The sequence below is a fragment of the Parus major genome, chromosome 2, assembly GCF_001522545.3.
Source record: "Parus major isolate Abel chromosome 2, Parus_major1.1, whole genome shotgun sequence".
Classification (NCBI taxonomy): Eukaryota; Metazoa; Chordata; class Aves; order Passeriformes; family Paridae; genus Parus; species Parus major.
This window is the reverse complement of record NC_031769.1, coordinates 14,417,395-14,428,809: the sequence shown is the minus strand read 5'-3', so window position 1 is coordinate 14,428,809 and position 11,415 is coordinate 14,417,395. Positions and strand designations below refer to the sequence as shown.

The following is an 11,415-nucleotide window of genomic DNA, read 5'->3' as shown; positions in this document are numbered from 1 at the left end:
TTCGGAGGTACCTGTTTGTATAATAATGGGTGGTAACGGTTTGGCCGGGGGGCCCCCGCTCCGCTCTCCGTGCGTGTGTGACCAGCTGCTGCAGTCTATATAAGGAATTACATTTACATTTCAGACTTAGGGGCTGCTGTGGGGTGGTGTTTTTTCCCCTTTGGTACGTGTGTTACTTTAAGATGCAATGGGAAGGTACACGGCGGGGGGAATAAAGACTCGTAACACCCACTCTCTACTTATTTTCTGGAAAATGGAGAAGTAGTTCGGTCCTCGTAGCACGACTCTTCGGAATAGGATGTAGACTAGGCGATTTTGTAACCCTCCTTGGCAATTTTGGGTTTTATGTGGCATTTCCTGTGCAGGGTCACAGATAGGAAGGCTTTGCCTGCCATCTGAGATGTTTTCATATGCAGTGAACAGTCTCCGAAATAGATCGGAGTCACGATCGGTGCTTCACCTCTCTAATCCTGACTGTTCAGGGCGTAAGGTGGTGATAAATGACGGCCTTTCCAGGGGCTAACGGGTTGGTTTGATTGTGTTGAACTTAAAAGGGTTTTCTTATTTTTGCTGTGTGTGTTTTCTAGCAAGTGTTCTTATTTGCACGCTCGTATTATTAATTCCTTGTCCTAATGTAAATATTTATATTTAGCTCATGATTTGGCTGTGCTAAAGGTAAGTTTGGAAAGTGCTTTTCTCTTTACCTTATTAAAAATGTGGATGATTAGAGAAAGGGGCTTTTCTTGTTGCTGACGACAACATGTGTGACATGTGAGTCTGAAACCACCCAGCGTCTGTGCAGGAGCTGTAAACATGTTTACCTGAACAGGAAAGAAAATGGATTTTTCTCTTAAAGATCCAGTGATGTGAATACTATACTCTTAAAGCATATCAACAGATGCCTTGAGAGAGAAATTTTCTGAAAACCTGGCTTTTGAAATCGACGGGAAAAAAAGATCCTTGATTGCTGCAGCAAATGGCAACTTGTGCAGGTAGAAAAAAAAGATGGTGTTTAGTTTTCTCCTGCATGCATGTCAGCCCCCTCCTGTCTGCTGCTTTCATTCTCAAGGGAGGGATTTATTTACCACGCTTGCTGTCAGTGTTTTTCCTTTGTGCTTAATATTAGAAAACCAGATTTAAGGCTGTTTAGCACAAACCGTTTTGTCCGCAGCGTGTATCACTTGCAGAAAACAAAAGGTGTATAAGATGTGGTATCATTCCAGGTATCTTTCATCTTCATCACTTTTGGACCTCATAGCTGCACCCCCTTTATTATAAAAAGCCTCTGATTCTTTATCAACTAGTTCTGCAATGTAAAATGTAGTGTGTCTTGGTTTAGGCTGGTTTTGGCTCCTTTTATTGAGGAATTAAAACCAACTTAAGTCATTGTGCATCGGAGCATCGGGATTGGTTAGATAATAGAATCTGGATAATAGAGATTTCTCAGCAGTGGGTTTATGTTTGACTTGCAAATATTTACTGAAGAAAATGCATAGAAAAAATGTTAACCCTTTAACCTTTAAAATAAATAAGTATGAGGCTTTTTTTTTCTCAAAGTCTTTAAATGCACTTGGTTCTTAGAGATATCTTCTGTTAATGAGGAATGGGCATAGGGGAGATGCATAAACAACTGGCTTGTTTGTAAGAAACAAAAGCATTTTTATGCTGTTTCCTCTCTAGATTCCCACAGAATAGGAGATTATTACAGAGAGATTGCACTAAACATCCAGTGTGCCAGTTAATGATACTGGGCTATGGCATTGAGTTATTATACTGTAAACTTTTCTTCTTTTTACCTCTTGTAAAAAACTTAATATAGCTATTCTTACACTCTAAACTTTTGTTTTGTTTTTTTTCTTTATTTTCCCTGCTTTCTCTCTGTGTTTGGGAGCCATCCTGGTTCATTAACTTATCTGGAAAGACAGTCTTACCTTCTTAACTCTAGAGCTGGTTCCTTTTCTACCTTGTTTATTGCTCCCTATGGGAGATCAGCAAAGAGCCGATTGGTGCTGCCGTTAAAGCCTCCACTTACAAGGAAATCTGGCACTTCCTACCTGAAGAAAACTACCCTGTGTCATTGTCCTTAGTTCTGGCCAATACACAAAAACATCTGCTACAGCAGAACAGTTAACAAAGTGTTGAGATAATGTGATACAGCAGAAACACAGCACTGGTAGGAAGTCTCTCATCCTATCTACTTCTTCCCCTTCTCCTCCTCTTTTGATAGAAAAATGAAGAGGAGGAAAAAGACACGGCTTGAGTATTTTTTGCCGGTCATCTGCATAGCCACGCTCTTGTGAGACTCCTGTGTAGACTTCAAATAGATTCAGTATCAGCAAAGGTTTTCTTATTCTGAGTTAGTTTGCAGTCAGGATTAATTGCTTTCTTAGCTTCTCTCATGTATGTTATGGGATTGTCTCAGTTCTTGCTAAACATCAAAACTAAAAGTGACACCTCTTGTTCTTCAGTAATGCTGTGAGATAAGTAAAACAAACAAAATATTTAAAACTTTCCTTCCAAGAGTATAAAAAGATATCAACCTTAAGTATCGATGTTCTGAAAATAATGCAAGTATGCCTTCATGTTTTCACATGCATATTTAATGGTAAAAAGAAGAATGTTTGAGTAAATTCTGCACGCTGTCAGGTACATGTGAGGAGAAGGTATAAATAAGCCGGCCTTGGTCACAGTGAGTTCATTACCAAAAGGTTATGTAAATTGACTCATTAGAGTGCTATTTCAGTTGCTTTACAGTTGATGCTCCTCTCTTTTTATTTCTGTTAGATAACAATTTCATATAAAATTTTGCTACTAAGCTCAGAACTGTAAGAAAGGCCCTTTGAATATGGCAAAAGCATATTTCTTTTAGCTCCAAGGTGTTAACTACTGGAAGGGTGTCAGGTGTTAGTGACACTTGGGATACAGCATTCCTGGTTGTGCCAGTCTTCTCTTGCCCCTTGCCTTTCTTTTTTGCTAGGTATCATGTTTTCACTCTAGTGTTAATTTAAATTTGCAATTTGGGATTTGTGGAATGTAGCCTGAGTTAAAATTCCAGGCACAGTGAACAGGTCTACACAGACAATTGAATTAACTGTTTGAGACCAAGGAAACCTTCTCTCTTAAAAACAAGTAGTACTTCTGTTTTAATGTTAGCTATTGAAATATAATGTAGTTCTCTTAAAAAGGTCACTATCTCTTAATTTCTCTGTCAGTTGTAAAGCAGGGTGTCTTAAGGTAATTAACTACCTGAAGGAGCTGGGGTTTTTTTTAAGGTAATTTGTTTCCTGAAACAGTTTGCCTTGCTTGTAGGGCTCTGTGTGTATGCTGCTGTGAAAGGGTTAATGAAAAGTAGTGATAAGATGAAACTTTTCTTCTGTCGTGGGCTTCTCACTCATAGAAATCACTCAGTTTCTTTAGTTAGAAGTCTGAGGATGTGACTTCTTTGAATTCAGTCCAAATTTTCTGTTGAATATTTTTAGTTACATCAGATAGTCTCAGTGGGGAGGGGTTTCTGTGGACTCTGGGCTTTATGACAGGTCCTGTTAATTGGTGTTACTGACTTTGGTTGGGCTCTTGCTCTCTGTAAGCAGCTTCTCTGTGGACGGAGCAGGAAGAAGGGGTTCTACAGCTGTTCCCTGCTTCCTTCCCCACTGAGACTCCACTTGTGGTATTAACCTGTAATTTCTTCTTGTAGAAGTTTTCCAGTGCTGGGGGGAGAAGCTGAAGCACTCTGAAGTCAAAATATCACTATAATACCTTTACTCATGTGGAAACATCAGTTTTAATAGAGTTTAAAATGCCATTGAGGAATGGTAGACATTTTTAACGTGTGTAAGACTCTGTATTACTATGGTGAAGAAATAAAATTAACTTCTGTGAAACTTGGGTTGTAGGTTTTTTGCTTGTTGAGGTTTTTTAACTGATTTTTGATCATCTTCTCTCTATTGCAGAGAAACTGCTGGAACTGTCTTATCTGGCCAAATGCCTCTTAAGCATCCCTGCTTCTAAATTCAGTCATTATTATTTACTAAAAATATAAACTCACTGCTCTCAAGTCATTAGCTGTTTGTAGTCACTTCACAAACATTTAACTAATTGATGTTGGAAGCTGAATGGAGTAAGTGTGCTTTGTCAACTGTAAACCCAATCTTTAACAGTACATACTGTATCTCTGGAAATCATAAGGATTCTATGCATAATAGGTTTCAAATACCAACAAGTAGGGTTTGAAAACCAAAAATTACTCTGTTTTATGTAGGCTTTCGTACCATATTGCCAAGTATAGTTCCAGGTTAACTTTCAGCTGATTAACATCAATATTTCTGAATTTTTGGTGGTTGTTACCTGCATTTTTCAAGAAGACTCACACATAGGATCTTTTCTGTTTTGGATAAGTAAGCAGAACCCTGTCTTTCATTTGTGGTCTCAGAAACATTGGTGCTTCATTCTGGAAGCTATAATAGGCCTGTTATTTGTGAGAACTAAATTCTCAAGTGACTTACCCAAGGTCACACAGGAAGTCCATAGCAAGACTCAGTCTCAATCCATTTTTAATCCTCAGGACTACCCTTGCATTTGGCTTGATCTAGAGCCTTAAAGGGAAAGAATAGTTTTGTCATTTGGTAGTTACTATTCCTTTCAGCTTAATTGTTTAAGTTCTTTCATATTTATTGGAATATTTTTGCTTTCAGCAAACAAGTGGCAAGAAGCAAAACTCAATTTTGTCTTTAGCTATTTTTGGATGGTATTAAGATAGCATTTTTACTGGTGATGTTTCCTGTCTTCATAGTCTATGAAATGATGTACCAGAGAAGTAGAATGTTGTCTTCTGGTGTGTTTTGTATTCCCAAATCTTAAGTTCAGTGATGCAAGGGTCGACAAAAATAAATCACATCAGGAGGGAATTAGTTAAAGACTGCATTGACATCAACACCCCTGCTGGGATGTGGAGAGTTTTAAAGAGGGCTGTTTTCTTGGAGTTTAACATCTGGGCAGAAATTATTTCATCAGATGTTGCTTTTGTTGTGACAGTAATGACTGAAGAATGGTCTCAGTGTATTACTGGTATTTCTAATATTTGAAAATGGTAAGTTGGTAAAAAAGCATAAGTCCTCCTCAAAACAAAAATTTCCCAGAAACATGTGTCAGGCCTGGGTAAGTCAAACACATGCAGGTCTGGGTTTTACCACCACAGCTGTTTGTCACAGGTGGAGCTGTGTGGGAAGTGGCTGTGGGTGCAGGTGGGTGCTGCTCCTGCCTGGGCAGCGTGAGGCAAAGGTGGGTGTAAAGAGTGTTCTCATATCTTCATTTGTGAAGATGTGTGGTTAGCTCCAGTCATGAGATGCTGCAATACATCAGTTTGGGTAGGGATTCTTTCCTGCTGAGGGAAATGCTATTTGAAGTCTTCAGTTAAAAAAAATAAAAATAAAACATGGACAAACCCCTAAGCAAAGGTTGGAGAGCAGAGGATTGTATGCATGAATGCTGGATGGGTGAGGCAAAGCCTCAAGTGTATGGGGAAGGAGGGAGAGTGGAATAGGTAGGGGAGCAGTGTGTTTCTCACTGAAGGTCTGATACCTGATTTGTGATGCACCTTGCTGGCCTTCCAGGGAGGAATGTATTTGTCTGCTGCATGGGAAGAACACAGCAGTAAATAGCTTTGACCTCAGTTGGCTGGGTGATGCCTTGAAATACTGGAATTGTTGAGTTCTGTAGGGGGCTTCATGAATGTATTGTTTTGTAATGCTTTCTACTTCCATGTTATGTTGGCAAGTTTTTTAAACCTTTTATAAGTCATCACCTCCAACACTCTTTGTTGTTGTTTTTTTTTTTAGCTAAATATTATGGGCTCATTTATGTCTAAGTCATGCTTGCTTTTCTGGTTGTCCAGTTCCTTGCATCTTATTTTATTGTTGTTGGCAAAAGTAACAAAAACTTGATATTTTAAAAAACTGTTCACAGTTGCAACTTTCTAACCTTTGTGACCATTTCTTTTAAGGAAAGAGTGGAGTTGCTTTTATTTTTCCTATTGTTTATTTAATATATTTATTTTAAATATGTTTATTTAATAATCTATTTATCTCTTTCTTGCATAGATAAATAATATTCCTGAGTGACAGCCAAGGAGAATGGGAAGCCCAGTCAAGAGCAGTGAGACTTGATGGATAAAATACTAACTCCAGTTAAATGCAGCATAGCTTTATAAATTTATTTCAGTACTCCTGAGAAAAATACTACTTCCATCACACAGCATGTAAGCATCTTTCAGGCAGTAAAAATGTATGTACTGAGTCTTCCTGTATCTTGGCCTGTACATCCAATTCCTTATGTAAGTACCTGGCAGCTTATATTCATATGTTAAGAGGATAGGTGATGGTATAGTAGAAAGAAGAAACTTCTTAAATTTTTATCTGTGTGTGGAGCAGCAGAATTCAGATGTTTCAGTTGGGTAGTGCTGAACATATTAACTGGGTTTCTTTAGACTTGTACATTTGTCCCCAGAAGGGACAGTAGAGAAGAAAGGAGCCTTTTCTACTTTGCCTCACTCTTATTGTCTCAGAAACCATTACTGTAATGTAACTATATCTTTTATTTTAACATGCTTTTTCAGAGCAACAGAAGTTAACTAAAAATATGCTTTCTCATTTTTGAGAAGTCAGTACTATTTGAAAGCAGCCTGTTTCAGTTCTCTCCTTTTCAGCTGTCATTCCCAGCTGTCACAATCTCCTTGATGTGAGGACTTTACCCCCGTTGTTTCAAAGAAGTTTGGTTAACAGCTGCTGTCACCCAAAGGTTAAAACCTGAAAATGGGCATCCTTTATTGGCTTCCTTACAAATATTTGGTTTCTGTTTGGTAGCATCTTTCTTGTTGCTCTCCGTTCAATGTGTTCCATTGATCCTATTTTTGGAGAACTGTGTAAAGCAAATGAACATGTCTAACGATGAATGTATTCTTTGGGATGTGGTAAGGTGCTTAATTATAACTGAAAAAGAGAGCAAAAAAAATTCTTTGCTGTGCTGAGATGACATTGCATCCTGTTCACTTAGTATCTGTGAATATGAGTAGCAGCTCTTCAGTGAAAGGACATGTAAAATTAGTTCTTTAAACACCAAGAACCCTCTATGATATTGGAGTGTATCAGAAAGAAAAGAAACAACTGTTCCTTAACTAACTGCATGGTATACTGTACTTCTTTTGATGCAGATATCCTCTCTTTCTGCAACTCCTCGGTTCTTTAGCTTCTCACAGGTCAAGTGATAGATCAGGAACACTGGAGGAGCTGGCAAGATCATTGGAGATAAGTGAGTTACAAACCTTGCCATTCACCATGATCCTGAGAGTGACTTTCATGGACAATAATTGAAGTAAAGGGGTTAAGAGTCTGATGTGGTAGAGAGTATTTTTACCTATGAGCTAGTGTGCCTGTCCTTGTTAGGATCAAATGCTAGTTGGGCCAGTGATGCTAGAGAACACCTTCAGTTATTGTGCTATAAAATGTTTTCATCATTTCAGCAAATATCCCTTTCCCAAATCTCTTTGATACACAGCTGACAGACAGTGAGGGCAATTTTCTGTTCTATTTTGTAGGCATCAATCCACAGATGTGTATATGGAAGAAGGCAAAATGATATTACAAAACATCACAAATGCAGCACAATTTGAAAAAAAGGCCTGGGGAAATCTATTCCATCTGAAAAAAGGGCAAAATAAAGAACAGAAAAATCTTGTCTTAACTACAAGACTTAAGTTGATTTTTGTTGAACTGGTACATCCCTAAAGAAGCAGGTTGAGCTTTTTATTTGTCTGTTTTCCTAACACCTTCCTCCTCACCTGAGCTAACATAATTTTTATTAATGCCCAGAAGCATCAGGGAGATGATTTGTCCCTTTTTCTAAGATGCACTTGTCTTCAAACAGTTTTTCTTAATGCCTTGAGGTATTTTTGCCTTGTGTGCTTCCAGGTATGTATCAGATTTTCCTTCTTCATACCTTCTAGTCCATTTTATAATTGCTCTTTAGTTCCTGTAAGCTATTTACTGCAAGTCATGTTAAGTCTTAGACTGGAAAAGGAGATACTGTTCAGAATCTGTAACCTGGTTAATTTTCCATCTTGTTTTATATCTTTCCATAGCCTTTTCTTTTCTTCGCAGTATTTCTGGCACAGCTATTTGGTTAAGTCAAGCAAAATAGAACCAATCTCACACTACTGGATTCATTCTTATGCTATTGTTCACAGGAAGGACCTAGGTACAGTTTGCCTGGTAAAGAGCATGAGGTGGTGAATAAGGACTTTGAAGCAGATTTGGAGCTGTAATGACTGGCTTCCTTCCCTGCTGCTGTCCCTTCCCCTTCCTTGCTAAGCATTTTCATTTGAAATACTAAGGTGTGGTCATCGGGCATAGCTGTTCTCAACTTCCAGTAATTTTTTGCTCACTACTGAGCTGCACCATAATTACATATGCAAATGTAGTAATTTTTTTTCCCTTCTTACCTTGTACATGTGGAAAAGGAAGATAAGGTTGCAGAGTTCTGTCGGGGAGGTGCTGCTATTGAGGAGGTACTGCAGATGGCTGCAGGAGACAAGTACTGGACCTGCAGGACAAGGCTCAGCAGGGGATTTCAGAACTTCCAATATCTGAAAGGCAACAAGAAAACAGTCTTCTTGCCAACTTTAGATAGGATCAGATTGTAGGATGGCTTGTTGTAACCGCCTGTTTTGATACATTCTAGCTACTGAGTGCTGAAAGTTAATTTGCATTTCCAGTATGGATTTGTTTTGTAGACATATGTGAATCTACATCTATCTATGTATGTATATCTGTAGTTAAATCCAATAATTTCATCTTTTAGACTGGCTTGGATGCTCCCAGTAGTAACACAAGGTAGACTTCTGTTCATAAGTGTTGTAATGATAGTAAAACCACAGAGACGAATTCTGTAGAACGGTCTATTCTGACAATTTCTGCCCTTCATGGTAAGGCTTACCTTGTACATTTTCCAGATTTGGAAGTGACGTACTGTATTCCTGGAACACTGAATGTGATTTTGAGCAAATATTGGAAGATGGAATTGGTTCTATAGTGCAATCAGAATGCTGTGAGGCTTTCTGCACAAAAGTGAAATAATACCTTAGAAATGAGAAGCAGAATTTAATTGGTAGTTGTGGCATAGGAAAGGGGAAATAGTTCCAGTGACACATCACGCAGGATAACATGCCATAGTTCTGTTTCACCACGTGATTAATCTCGCCTGCATAGTTCATGTAGTAGTTATGTGATGGAGACTGACACCTTAAAAAGATGAGCCTGGCTTTTTCCTCAGCATGTGAGTGAATAAAACTAGTGGCAGATTCTCCATTTCTGTGAGGTAAGCCAGTTCACAAAAGGAGAATTTTAACTTTCCAACTGTAAAGGATACAAATAAACCTAGTCAAATAAAAATCATCAGACACAGCAGGGGTTTATGATCCTGACAGAAAATTCTTACGAGATGTCTGATGCAAACTGCTGTCTGTGGATCTGATGCTTCAAAAATATTTTTGGCAGTAGTGCTTGTGACAGTGCTAAGATGCTTTCCTTCAGAAGTGAAATAAAGTAGGGTGGTTAAGAACTCCAGTATATACGGGTATTTTCTTTTCTTTAGAAGTTGCAAGCCTTCGCCATGTATTTATGTCACATGCCTGGAAAAAAGTAATTTAAAAATTCCTTGTTGTGAAAAAAACAAATGCAATTAAATTATTTGCATACAGATGCAAATCATTTAATTGCATTTGTTTTTTTCATGTGTATGGTGTCACAATACTTTGGCATATAGAAAATATATACAGCTTTTGAGAAAAGAGTGAGTTTTTTTTTGAGTTGGTTAAAAACCAGAAGAGCTGAAATTGGAAGGTTGTAAAATGTCTTGTTCTAATAGTTTACAGTTTCCTGTATTTAGCTCTTGTTTCATCTTTCTGAATTTTGATAATATTTTAAGCATTTTGAAGGTCTCATATTCCAAATTCTCAGAACAAAAATGTTTGTGACTTTTCAAGTTCCAAGGTGTTCTCTTGCTGTGTAAAGTCTCCCAGGTTTGTGCCTTAATGTGTCTTAATAGGCATCCTAATGAAGCTTTTTATCCTTTAAATGTTTCCCCAACCTGTCTACCTTTAAAGAATTCATGTGTCTTCCTTCAACCACAGTTTTAAGTAGGACTGTCAATCCAATGTGTGTCTTGTTCATTTTTGGGTCTACTGTCGGAACACTTTGTAGCTGAAGTGTGTGTGCGCATGTGCAGCTGCATGTGCTGTTTTCCTGCCTTTTCCTTTTGTCTGTCAAGCTTCTGGCTGATAGCAGATTAGCCATCTGAATGTGGGCAGCAAAGAGTAATGGGCTGTACAGAATGCCTGGGGCTTCTTGCATACAATAAAATGACTCCATTATAAAGCAAAAAATGACAAGCTTGCCATGGAAGATGTCTGTACTGGGGAGATGGAGAGTAGCCTTTGGTTTATGATCATGTTAATGGGTGTAAAATAAACTTAATTTTTTTTTTAACCATCAAAAGTATTCCTAGGTGCTTTACAGAGCATTGCTGATGGTTCTAGAAGGAAAATACTTATGAGCTAAATCGCTGATGTACTACTTGCTATTCCTGATTGCTGTATATGTGTGGGGGAAGGAAGGGAGTAACAGCATGATGGCTCGGTTTCATTTTCATCATGCAGGTGTGTGTGTTTTTTTCCTTTCTTTTCAATTTTTTTATCTCTAATGTTTTGCTTAGTTACAGGATTACATAATCTGCCCTGCAGAACTGTGTTAGGTTTATGAAATCTTTTGGAAGATGTGCTAATACAGATTTGAAGGAAATTGGGCCAGGAACATGGCTGAGATGCAGGGAATCCAGATGCTGGAGAAGGACATGAAATATAAAGCTGTAGAGAGTTGGATCATTGTCAGTAGAAAAATGAAGCTGTGTGCAGAGGCATAGTAGCAGGAAAACTAGCAGGGAATCTTATCAAGTTTTTTTTGACAGCTCTACTTAGCTGTTTTAAGAATTTGGTGTTTAAAAAGCCCTCTTGATTGTCTACAGTTTACCGTGTCAGTAAGCAGTAGTGGCTGCTTGTGCACTTCTAAATTCCAGTTACAGCTCTCAAGAAGATTTTTTTGTTTGTTTTTATGGCATTCAAGCTCTAAAAGGTGCTCTCCCCTGTAAAAAAAAAAAACAAAACAGAACAGGTGCAGTATGTTAATTTATGCTAAATGGAAGATCTTCCTGGTTTGCATCTGCTCAGGAAATTAAGACAGCTGATATATATGAGCTTCCAAGCTAACTGGCAAGTCAGGATAAAAACAATTTGATATATAGAATATGGGTGTATTGTTAAAAAATGGAAAACTTGTCTTAAAATGCTGATTAAACATACCTCTTAACTGA

The 11,415-nt window shown here is 38.1% G+C and overlaps 1 long non-coding RNA gene across 1 annotated transcript; it reads left to right on the top strand.

Moving 5' to 3' along the window:
- Positions 1-19: 19 nt before the first annotated feature.
- On the top strand, positions 20-11,415 carry LOC109022467. Its single transcript, XR_002001349.2, has 2 exons — positions 20-7,302; positions 7,589-11,415. It is a non-coding gene; the product is annotated as an uncharacterized LOC109022467 (long non-coding RNA).